The 13,360-nt window shown below is 40.1% G+C and overlaps 1 protein-coding gene across 3 annotated transcripts in view; it reads left to right on the top strand.

The window, feature by feature from the left end:
- sphkap (SPHK1 interactor, AKAP domain containing) overlaps positions 1–13,360 on the top strand; it is a 141,680-nt gene that overhangs the window by 76,474 nt on the left and 51,846 nt on the right. The gene's annotated exons all lie outside the window — the stretch shown is intronic.

The following is a 13,360-nucleotide window of genomic DNA, read 5'->3' as shown; positions in this document are numbered from 1 at the left end:
ATCGTCTACAAAGTAAACAACAAGCTTACAACAAGCCCTAACAAATGTTGAGTTTGTGCTTTTTGAATAGCAGTTATGTTTGATACATTGTGCTGTCTTGGCACTGTTGGCAGCTTTCATGATAAAACGACTATTATGGAGGGATCCGCAGTCACTTTTTCTGGTTGTAAAAATTTTCTGTTGAGTAACCCAGATGTTTAAAAAATACTATCCATTCTGCTTTTCTATTGTGTCAACATGCATCACCATTGTCTGCAACATACTCTCTCACATGCTCTACACAGGGATCATTAATTCTCAGTTTGCGTTGTCCAAACCCAACTTGATAAAAATTGCCATCTCTCGCATCACCAAAGCATTTCCTTCCCCACCACATAGGGGCACCCTTTGTTGCTCCACCCCACGAACATCTGTCTCCAGTCTCGGGGTGATTACAACACTTAATTGCAGCAATATATCATCGGATCCTCAGGCGGCGTCCTGGGGGGACCAATGTTAGAAAGAGAGAGCGGAAAATGAAAAGGCAAACACTTGTGCATGCACTGGGACTGCTGAGGCAGAGAGCTGGCCATAAAGCGCTAATGGATGCCAGGCTGCTGAGAGAGCACAGGCCTCTGAGAGACACCTCATCATCAGCAACAGCACCGATGTCTCAGCAGCATGGCCTGTGCTGTATAACAGGTGCCACAATCTCAGGGTCAGACAGAAAACCAAATGGGACAGATAGTGAAAAGAGAGGAAGCGTTGGGTGTTTTTTATGTAATATTAGAAGGAAGGTGGGAAGCAGAAAGACATAATTTGTTGTTGGGAACTTAACATTGGCAGTAGCTGAGGCTGAAATAATGTGCTGTGGGTTGTGTTGCTGTAGGTGATTTGTTTTCACTTTCTGGGGAAATTGCAATGTTCATTTCCCCCCCAGCTTTTTGTGTTATTCATGTGGGCCAGCAGTCAGATGAGAAAAAACAGAAAAAAGACTACAATGCATGTAAACATAGTAAAAAAAAAAAGAGCATGAACACAGAGCATAGACAGCAGCATCTTGCAGATGGCTAGATCAAACTTCAGGGGAGCACTTTGAAGGACAGGGGTGATAAATGGTGGAGGGCATCAGAAACACCTACTTCAGATGCACGGGGTGATTGTGGATGAATCAGCTGGGACAGACTTAAGTAGGGCAGAAGATAATTGTGGGTCAAAATGTACTTTAGTAGAAGAACAACTTAGACAGAGTGGTTCATTTGTCATCTGCAGTCTTTATGTGTGTGGATGAGTCTTGGGCACATACACAATATTATGGCTGTAACCATTTTGTATCTGCAATAAATGTAAAGACAATCCATCTTCTTAACTCATGCACAGAAGAAAATCTGTCTGCTAACACATCAGGAATGCTGATATTTATAAAATAGTTTGTCTTCTTTTAAGTGACTGGCCCTAAACATTTACCGATTTTCATTTCTATTATTTACAATATGGCAAGTAAATATAATTGGCCACAAAGTGTTGGTAGGGTTTAGACTAGACTTTGCATTAGATTACATTTTGTACATCTTTTTTCTTTGTGACTGGTTACAGACCTCTGACACACCAACCCAATCACCACAATAGATGCTGAATTTTTTTTTACATTTTGCATTTCTGTAAACCACAGATATGCTACATTTCTATGTTTCATATGCAGTGTATATGTTGCAACTTGCAACTCCGGGACTTTTATTGGCGTGTACCCCCACAACATTAACAGTTTTTGGTCTTTTGGTCGCTTGTTGGACCGAGCTGTATCAAGAGCTCTATTGCTGGCCTTAGAGGTCTGTGGCTTTCTCTGTGCCATTCTTACCATAATGTGCTTTCAGACACCAACATTTGAGACTGTTGGATTTAATGTGGTACAGACATAATTCGGTCAGTACCCCTAAAATACTGAGTTTTCTACTCAACCCTTTTGGTCATAAACCAAAGTACTGGACAATTTAAAGTTGTGTCCTGTTATTGAATGAACTAAGGGATCACTGAGGGAAACATGGACGTGTGTATCAAATTTCATGGCAATCGATCCAAAAGTGGTTGAAACCGTGTGGCAGACAGACTGACATCCATACAGCAAGGGTGCTAGCAAGGCTAAAAACACAAAATACAATCCCACAAAAGCACATTTCAGACACAAGCAATAGATGTGCATTTCATCTTACTGTTTATGAGTAATGTCTGACACGCAGGTACCCACCACCCAGCCTCTGCTGCTGCAGTCTTAAAACATTTAAACCTTAATGTTGCATTTGCTAGCTGACCGCACGCTGACCCTTACCTGCTATGAGCCCAGGTTTATGGCACGTAAAGGCCTAACCTGCTGCACTGCCTGTTAGACAACACAAAGACAAGCTGTATCTGATGTAATACCACCAGCTAGACTGGAGTCAGCACTCTTTCTGTGTACGCAGCTTGAAATCCTGAGTCAAGCGTTTGGCACACAACCTTTGTGCATACACAGTCTAGCTTCAAAGCTGAACAGAAAGATGGTTGTACTCGGCAGTGATCCCATATCACATGACACTCCAGCTTGGTGATCTGGGAGCTGTCAGCTACCAGTGTTGGGGACAGTGTTCTCCCTTTGCCTTGTCATAAACAAGAAATAGTCTCAAGTCAAGAGCCCTTCACGCTAACATTGTAAGCAGGGTTCTAGTTGTTGCTTGTGTGCAGGTGTCTGGTGCTGTAAGCATGTAATCAGTGCTCAGGGGAGTTATGTCTGAAGCAGACTAATCAGAGGGAAGATGGGGCTTCTAACAGCAGGTGTAAATCAGCAATGATTATCTCTCTCTGTCTGTTTCTCCATCATTTTTAGCCTCTCTCTGTTCCTTTCTTGGCATGAGTGAGCTCACCATTAAGCAGAACAATGCTAATGGCCTGTGCCTTCCAATCATGCTGCCCTTGTTCGGCTCTGGCTTTATCTGGCTTCTTTGCGCTCAGCTTCTTATGTCCCTCCTGCATCTCCAATCCTGTCTCACTTGCCTTTCTCTTCGCAGTATATCTGGGTTAGAGTGTTGAACAAATGCATAAGAGTGAGATAGCTCAAGAAGTTGTATTTGTGTTTTTTCTCAGCTCTTGGTTTTACACGCTGTATTTCTGCACCCATGTCTACACTCTACCGTAAAATATTTTTCTCTAAAAAGGAGAAGAAAACATTGATTTTCAGCAGAAGGACAAATAGAGGGACTTTGATTTTTTTCGAGTCGATGGTGGGAGGTGAGGAAGGCTGTTCTGAGTGTTGTGCCAACATCACACCTCTCAGTTTGCCACCAGGTTCAAGGAAAGTGTTTGGAAATCGGAGCAGCAGATCAGATGAACTGAGTGAGATTTGTTTGTGTGAAGAGAAGCGGGGATACAGTGTCTTGCAGGGCAAAAATCAAGAATTGGCAGCCTCTCCACAGGAGAGGGTGAAGGGAATAATGTTGTAATTGTATTACATTTACTACCACGAGGAGTCTTGCCAGGCCAGTGGCTGCTGCAATTGCTCACATTTGCAGTCGTCTCTCACCTGTAACAAACTGCCAGTTTGGGGGCCTTTTTGAGCGAAGCAATGCTCACTAGGGTAAAATTGTGAAGGCAAGAGACTGGACATCAACATCTGGTCTAATAAAGAAAGACCAGGAGGGTCAAACAGCCTCACTGACCAACAGAGAAACTTGTGGAAATGGGTCTAGACTATATTAAATGAATGAAAACTTTAGCATATGTATATCTTTTTGCTTATGGTGAGTTAGGGGATGCATTTTTATCTTTGCCGCACACTTAGTTGACTTGTTTTTTTCCCCAACTGTCAGAATTTGTTAAAATCTTTTATTTTTAAAAAATAATACATCTTTGGAAAATGTCACCAAACTTGCCATGTAGAAAGGCCATACTTAGGCAGTCTGTAGCTCTGCATAAAAAAAATAATAAAATAAATCCAACCTACTTTTTCATTTGCATTGGGCCAGTCCAAATCTGTCACTTTTGCTCCAACTAGACATTAACAGGTAAGGTGCTTCATTAGCCAATCAAGGACGTGCAACTCACTTGAGCGCCTTTTAACGAGAACACTGTATTTCTGCTGTTTATTTTACAAATGTTGTGGTGAAATATAGAGTAATTTTCACTGTGATAATGAATGATTAGATCCTGTCATATAGCATTATAAACCTCTGTGCAGTGCTTTGGCATTCAGCTTTCAGATTCACTGATGTGTTGTTCAAACTGGAAGTCCTGAATTGTATTTCATGTCGCACCAGTACCTGGAGCAACATAACCTCACCAACACTGTGCTCTGTGTAATATGCAGTGACAATACTAATATACTAATGTTTTGCAAGTGTAATGTTTACCATAATCATCATCTTAGTGTGACATATTAGCATGCTAACCATGGATGTATAAAGAGAACTGGAAGCAGCTTAGTCGGTGGAGCCTATTCATTCTTCTGAAAGTTGCTCGGTGACGCATAACGCCAAAAAGGTCTAACTTTCTGGATGTAAAATTACAAAGATGTTCTGCATCATTGGGCCCATAGAGCAAGCTCACTAGAGACCTCTGCCAACCGGGCTGGCTAATTTCCAGTTTGTTTCTTTTAAATAGCAATAAATTATTTTATTTGTACGACTCTCTCAGACTTTTGAAATGTTATCGGACTGAATGGATCAAATTCTAATAGTTAAATGAGTCATTTTAGGGGGTTGTGATGCTCAAAAAAAATCTATCAACCAATTTAAAAGTCTTTTGGGGTCTTTTGGCTTCAAAGCCCAGCACACTTCCTGGGGGCCTGAAGCTAGCATTTACTAATAAACATTAAATACAAAGTAGCAAACCTGCAAACCTTTGCAGGTATTTTTTGATAAAACAAAAAATTGTAAGAATTAAAAATGGCACTAAATGAAACCTTAACAATTCACCAAAGTGATTACATGTCATTCTGTAGGGTACATCAGTGTCAGTCATGCTTATCCATTCAATAATTGTTGAGATGTTTCACCCAAAACCACAAATGTGCAACTCATGGTGGCACTAGAGGAAAAGCAAAGTGATCATCAAAGTAATTGTGATACATCCTCCGTGGAACATGTGCTGAGCAGCAGCATAGCCCGAGCTTTCCACATGGAGGAGCAGAAATAATGAGATGCAGGACGGATGGTCATTAGAGGGTCTTTTTCGCACTGTTGGCTGAATGCTGCCATTAGAAGTTGCTTAGAAATGTGTGTGTGTGGTTGAAGGGGTGCTGTGTTCAGGGATGAGCAGGGGACAGATCCTGTATTTTTTTTTTATAGTGTAGTAAATTCATTAAGTTTATTGAGTGCTTATAGTGCTGTTCTGAAACACTTACGTTTTGTCCCTTCACTGCTTTTGTTACCTCACTTTCAGCTACCTTTCTCTCGTTTCATGTCCTTTGCTCTCACTTGCCTGTCGCTTCTCCAATTCACTGTCTTCTTTTGTAAGTTTAACCCTTTCTAAACCAGTGTGGATTGTCATTGACTGGAGATTTTAATGTGTCTAATGTAATCTGCGTGTTTGACTAGGGGAGCATGGAGGAACATATGCACTTGTGTGCACAAACATGGGCATACTGCACATACTGTATAGATAATCTGTGCTCTCATGCATGAGCAACACGAAAAAAAAATGTGAAGACACACTACATAAGCAACAACACACCGAGCAGAATGCCTCAGCAGATGCTGTGTGGTTGTAGAGATCAGATGGACACTGTTGTATCTGTACTGAAGGAGACAACGTTGTGGTTGTAGACAGTAGGATGCCTGATTAAATCTGGCTTGAGCCATCTGTCCCAGCATCTCTCTGCACACAGACTGGCTCAGAGGCCGTTCTGCACACGGTTATGTAGGCATTTTGTTTATACAAGTTTACAGCACTCTGAAAAAATGCACAAAGTCAACAAAGTCTGAGAATTGTTTCATGGTTTTAGTTTGATCAAACACGCAAAGCAGCGTCACCACAGCTGAAGAGTTAGATAAAGAGATTGATAGTGCTCTCAGGTCTGTACAAACCGTTCATAGATTTGAAGCTACAGCAAGGAGGCAGTATGTTTATCTTAGCATAGAGACTGGAAGCAGTGCTGGCTGTGTCCAAAACCAGCATTAAAAACTATCACATATTAACTTGCTGTATCTTGTTTGTTTAATCTTCTTGTTGCTGTGTTTTGCCGTCGCCATGAGTTTGTCAGGTAACCAGCAGAGACTGCATTTCCTGCTCCAGACCAGGAAATGGTCATGTTACCCAAGATAAAACTACAACTTGTGATTTTTTTTTTTACAGTTTTTGTATAGATTAAACTAAGATATAACATATTTTGTTTTAGAGTTGCTGACAGGTGTATTTGTTTTTTCACCTTTGAACTGAGCTGGCTATGTGTAGCTTCACAATTAGCATCTGGACATGAGAGTGGTATCAATCTCAAATGTGGAAGCTATGCACACCTTAAAAAAACGTGTGGACATGTGTGTAGGAGGAGATTTTCCATAGATGAAAACCTAGTGGGGGCCCCTTGACTAAACATGATGAAGTTCTGATGACCGAAACATTTACTGAATATTAAATGTTTATGCAAGTAATAGGACAGTGTGCAGGAAGTCTCCCTTTTTCTCCTCCGTGGTACCAATCTTTCCATTTAACTCTTGGCAATAAAGCCAGTTAATTTATTTCCCAATATGTTGATATATTCCTTTAAGAGCACTTCATAAGCTGTAATATGTGGACATGTCTGCTTGATCAAAAGCATTAGCACAAACTGTTAAAATATGTTAGTCATGTCACTTTTCCCAAAAATCAAGAGAGAGTGATTTTGAAATGGCACACGGTTTGTTTAAATGAATTTGAATTGCCTCTCATTGTGGAGTGAGAGTCGACAAAGTCAACAAACAGGCTAGTTTTTGTTAGTTATATTCCTATCTACAGTATAGATCCCAAAACACTTCCACACACTGCTTCTAAGATGCGTTTGTGTCATTTCTGGCTTTGCTCACCAGTGTTCACCTTTTCTGCAGCAAACTGCAATGTTAAAATCTTTGCTTAAGCTTCGTTTACTAAAAGGTCATGAGGGCATGCATCAGGTCAAGCTGATAGTGAATTCAAAAGCAACTTTTGCTGGATCCCAAGGCATACTACCTTAAATAATTTGCTGCATTCATAAAATGTAAATTTTGAATTCAAACTGGTTATTACAGTTAGAAAATTAACTATCTTTGAACAAATGTTTAAACAGCACTACAGCCCGTTTCAGCAGCATCAGAAATTCAGAGCATGTGAGACATAGGCCTTTCTCCACATTAAACATTTAGGTGTTACCAATAACTTTAACTATGGCTCTGTTTTCTTCATGTGTCCCAGTAGTTATGACAATGTGACCAGCATTGACAATACCAGGACCCTGAAACTTTCGCAGCTAAATTAAATACGGCCAGCATTAACCGAATCATTTACGCCTGTGTTATTCCCACTGTGACTTGTCAATGTGGGAAAAAGGCCTTTGACAGTAATTAAGACATGAAGACCTGGTGTGATGAGAGAATTGCAGTAATGTTCCCTCCCAATCGTATTTATAATAAAAGCTTCAAAAACGGTCATAACAAAGTCACAACAGAAAAAAAGGAAAAGTGCCGTGAAGGTCTCAAGCCAATTTAGTGAAACTACACCTCAGAGAGTACCAGCTCAGTGCACCAGCTGACTTAGACAAACTGTGAGCTTACAGCCAACTCCCACAGTCATCTCATTCATGACCTTTCAAATGATTGCTGATTAGGAGCACTCAATCGCCTCCAGCGAGGGGAAAGAGGCAGCAGGGAGAGCAGAGGAGAGTAGAGGTGGAGGAGGGCCATCCTATCTAAACAACTGTGTGTGTACAGTGAGTGTTTTCATTCAGTGTTTGCAGTCTTTCCACTGGGCTGAACACACACTTTGCTGATAGAGAGGCATCAGTCACTCTGTTAAGTTTTTTTTTTTTTCAGCAAACACTGACTAGTTCACTGTCAAGGTTTTCTCACTGCTTTATGATAAAAAAAAATGACCACTTGAAATTGTTTCAGTGGATCATTGTTGGTCTTCAGCCTAATATGTTTCAGAAAAAAACATAATTGCTGTGTGAATTATGGTCGGAGGCAATGTGAAGATTTTAGTGTGATCAATATTTTAAAAAAAGTAGAAAAGTTTTGTCAAACATAACAGTAAAAACGTGGCTTTAGTTGCCTCGATCAAGTATCATCAGATGAACAAATCAAGTAAATTGTTAATGAATGTCTCGCTGATAAATTCAGTGTGGATCTATTGCAATGTCACAGATATGTTCTTTTAAAAGTTCAGTGTTTTTGGATTTAAATGGACATATGGGCAGAAATGGAATATAATATCCTAAGTATGTTGTCTTTTGTATTAATCACCGGAGGACAAGTATCATGTTTTTGTTCCCATAGAATGAGCCATCTGTATTTACATAGGGAACAGGTCCTTGTCTACAGAAATTGACATGTTGCACTGCCATGTTTCTGCAGTAGCCCAGAATGGACAAACCAAACAATGGCTCTAGATTGGGCCATTTGCGTTTTTGCACCGCCCGCCATACTTAGGGAGAAGTTTCAGCTGGTTGCAATCTGCAGTTTTTACATGTAAATATGACTAAATCCCCCTAAATCTTACACACTGCTCCTTTAAAACAGTTGACAACATGAGTGGCATTACTTTATTTTTCCAGAAGTATTTGCTTGCTGCTATATGCCAATATGTCAAGCACTTAAGTGTGTTAAGGTGTCTTTGTGTGGTGCATTTTTGCACAAAGACAAAGGAAACTCCAACCTGATCCAGTATCTCTAAACGAAAGTCATTCAAGAGTAACTAAACCCCCTAAACACTTTTTTCAGTTGAAAAGCAATAGATACTCACCGGCCAATTTTGTTAGTACTGCGTTGGAACACCTTTTGCCATCAGAATTGTCTTAAATCTTCATGGCATAGTTTCAGCAAGGTGCTGGAAACATCCCTTAGAGATTTTCTCCATATTGACAATATAGTATTATGCAGTTGCTGCAGATTTATAGGCTACCTATACCAGTTTGCAATGATTTGAGCTTTGTGACATGTCACATTATCCTGCTGGAAGTAGCCATCAGAAAATGGGTACAATGTGGTCATAAAGGGATGGACATGGTCAGCAACAATACTCATAGACTGTGGTCGGCTGTGGCATTTAACCAATGCTCAATTGGAGACCAAAGTGTGCCAAGAAAATACCCCCCACATCATAACACCACCACCATCCCCAGTTGATGTAATGCAGGATGGATACATGTTTTCATGTTGTATACCCCACATTCTGACCCTACCATCCGAATGTCGCAGCAGAAATCAAGACTCACCAGACCAGGCAATGTTTTTCCAAACTTCTGTTGTCCAATTTGGTGAGACTGTGCGAGTTACAGCCTCAGTATCCTGTTCTAAGCTGACAGCAGTGGCACCTGGCGTAGTCTTCAAGGTTTGGCGTGTTGTGTCTTCAGAGATGCTTCTCTGCATACCTTGGTTGTAATGAGTGGTAATTTTGAGTTACGGTTGCCTTTCTATCAACCCAAACCAGTCTGGCCATTCTCCTCTGACCTCTGGTGCCAACAAGGCATTTTCGCCCAGAGAATTGCTGCTCACTGAATATATTATCTTTTTCCGACCACTCTGTAAACCCTAGAGATGGTTGTGGGTGAAAATCCCAGTAGATCTGAAGTTGCTGAAATACTCAGACCAGCCCGTCTGGCACCAGTGCGGGTATATGGGTATTTAGAAGTGCTGTTGATTGATTGAGGTCCAGCTCTCGAAATTTTAGCGCAAAGTATTAAATCTCAGCATATTGTGTATAAATATGCATGGTTGCTGCCCTCTGCTTGCAACTGAATTTCGCTATCGGCTGATCCTGGTAGTAGGACCTTTACATGCCTTCATCACCAACAACAGTCCCCTGTTGTCACCCTTTCACCAGCTGACTACTTTGTGTGTGTGCAGGGGGCAGGAAGGTGCTGTGGATCAAGAGGCAGCATGATTTAATGACTGGGTGTGCCTTAGCCCCCCTTCCAGCCCTGCCCATTGTTTAGACTTTTTTTAATATTTCAGGAGGAGGCACTCGAGCCTGAAGTGGGGGATTTAGTTACTCTTTAAAAACACATCATGTGAGGCCACAGGTACACATTCTGGCCCCGTGACAACAGCACAGTATTATCTATAATCCTTATGTTTGCCTAAACATCATTATGAAAATGTTTTATGAAATGTGATTGAAATTTGGAAAACATTTGCAGAAAATAATTTCCTTTCCACTGGCAATGACATGCTCCATTTGGTGTGCGTGTTATATTTCCAGTTTATCTATGTTTTTAAAGGATGCAAAACTAGGATAAAGGCAAATAAAGAAGGCCAAACAAATTCATGCCAATACCCCAGATCTGATGTGTCTTTTTCATCCCTTTTATTTCCTCCTCGGCTCAAGGTAGCTGTTTTTGGACACACAAGACTTTACAAATCATAGGTAAACTTTGTGTGGGAGCATCAAATATCTGATCGCTGACTGGATGACTAACCCCTTTCCCAAGTGACGACTGTACAAACTACAGCCAAAATAATGTTATCATGATAATAAAAAAAAGGTCTCCAAGGTTTACCCTCGTCCCACAACTGTGGCAGAGATGAAGAATATTGTACGCCCAGTAAGTGTTTACTGAAAGATGAAAGCACATTACCAGGCCGTATCAGATGGGAGCATTTAAAAACAAAAAAAAAATGGCAGAAACAAATGGAGCTGAGTAAAGAGGGTAGATGTGTGATGAAGCAGTGAGGAGGGGGACAGAAAGAGGGAATGAGTCAGCAGCAGTAGCGTTCACTCTCTCCCTCTCTAAGGACAGATGTTTGCCTCAGATTAATATTCCCGCTCAGAGTTTATTCATCTGCGTTATCCCCGTCCTCGCCAGGTGATTTCATGCCTCCTGAGCAGCCAGAAAGGCACTTCTTTTTTTACTGCAGCTGCGATGTCCGGCCTGTCGCAGATTTTGATAAATGATACTGATAACCCAGGCATGTGGGACAGAGTGTACGGCAGGGCTAAATTTAGCCCGCCAAAGAGCGAGCATTGATCATGCTGTTTACCCTCCTCCCCCCCGTGCCATTTATAGCTTTTCCATTTCTTCATGAATTTTTAAACGTTGGAAATCTTTACCATTAACGCCTCTTCCAGAACACTCATAATTCACTCATAGGTAGTTGTTGTGCTAAAGGCATACTATAAAATCTGACAAATAGATCTAACTTAAAATAGTCTTAGAAACTAACTGCCTTAAAAAAGTAAATATAACGATAGTTCTTAATTTATATTTGATTTCTGTCTAATTGTTAAGTTTACTTAAATTGTATTTATATGTACTTAATGTTGTCAAGTTATTGCAATTTGAAAATGACAAATAAATTACCTTGTTTTTTTAAGTATTAGCAAAATCGTCGTTGTGATGATCAAGTTAATTCAGACTAACTTGGTTTACTGAAGTTGCTAATTGCTAATGATTAAGTCAAGAGATCTGCAAGTTCTGTTTTCACAACATGTTTTTTAAAAAAAATAAAAACATGACTGACTAGTTTGCAACCAGTGAAATACAGATATATGGCACAGTAAACATGGTTACTGAAGTTGCTAAAACTTAGAAAGATTGACTTAATTAAACTTGTCATTTTTAAGTTGCAATGACTTCACAAAACTAAGCAAATGTAACTAAATTTTAAGTAAACAACGCACAGTTGCATATAAAGTCAACATAACTCAAGAATATTAGTCATATTTACCTACATTTTTCAAGGCGCTCTGTTTCGTAGACCCTTTTAAGTAATATCAACTTGTCAGATTTTACAGTGCAGTTGTCACAGACAACATTCACTGTGGTCTTAAGTGGTCACTGATTTGATACGTTGCAATGAATTAATAATCAAGTTTCCACCGACGTCTAAACACAGAGTACTGTGACCTTTTTCTTAGTCCACAAGTAGTTGAGTGGGTTTTAGTAATAAGCTGTGAGTCCATGATATTGATCTGCAGGAGGTCATTTCCTAGCTTCAGAACGGTTGATCAAATTTCAGTGTGCACACACCTACTCTACATCTAAGTGTGTGTGCATGTGGAAAAGTAAGACAGAGTGGTCACAGGTTAATCTTTAGTCATTGTCCTTTGAGGCTGGACCGTGAAATCCTTAGACTTGAATGAATCACCTATTGTCTGATAATTATCTTGTAAATCCAGATCCAGTTCTTGCTCTCACCTTCACCATGAACCAATTTCACCCACAAATCCTTTGTCCGGTGCCATCCGATGCTTCATTTAATTCCCTTCTAATTACCTTTTCCAACAAAGCTGAAAGGTTTTGTTGTCGTTCGTTTGTTTCCCAACAGGGTGCATGGAACTGTTATAAATGGATGTGGCATGAAGGTGGTGCTTTTTTGAGTAACTGGTGATTCAGGTCTCGAATTTTTGCAGTTATGCCATTTGTTTTCACATTTTCAGGTTGCAAAGTCTTTATCTGGCACTTCCAAGTTGGCAGTTAAAGAGCATTGGTGCTATTTTTATTGAATGCCTTTCAGTGTAGAGAAATTAAACTGCAATTGAACATCAGTGCCAAGGACATCGACAGCAATGAAAGACACATTTTATTTTTGTATTTGGATGATTTTACTCTGAGGCACAGTGAGAGGTATGGAGAGACATTTAAAAAGAAAACCAGTCATAAAAGCACCCTGAGTTTTATTAGCACTGACCTGCTACATGTTCGTATAATAGACAGATTGAAGACATAAACAAGACTAAGAGTCATGCTCGCAGGGCTGTGAGGCTCCACTTAGACACAGAGGTGTTTCCAGTTAACACTAACGTCAGCATGCTCACAGTGACAAAGTTGACATACTGATGTTTAAAAAATGTAATGTTATACATGATTACCACATTAACTTCGCATGTCAGCATGCAAACTTTAGCTAATTAGCCAAACTCACAGCACATGCTGTATACATGTAATCAGAAGAATGAAATGTAAAAATTTTGCATATTGCAAAAACATACAATGCCAACATTTTATTTTGGCAACTGGGCTGAATTAGCACAGAACAAATGTGTGAATGTCATCAGTGTGGTTATTCCTACAGCCACGCTACTGGCATAGCTTAAAGAAATTATATGCCGCACAATCATTTATGTTCATCACACACTGGTTCACAAATGTGGGCAGACATACACAGTAGACATTCAGTCATGAAAAACACACAATCTATTTTTATCAACATAAAGGTATTTCTTAACATGTGAGAGCATCTGTGAG

This window comes from Plectropomus leopardus, chromosome 6 (assembly GCF_026936395.1).
Source record: "Plectropomus leopardus strain MGB_pleo_1.0 chromosome 6, ASM2693639v1, whole genome shotgun sequence".
Taxonomy (NCBI): domain Eukaryota; kingdom Metazoa; phylum Chordata; class Actinopteri; order Perciformes; family Serranidae; genus Plectropomus; species Plectropomus leopardus.
Note: the sequence above shows the minus strand (reverse complement) of the source record. Positions and strands in the feature narration are given on the sequence as shown.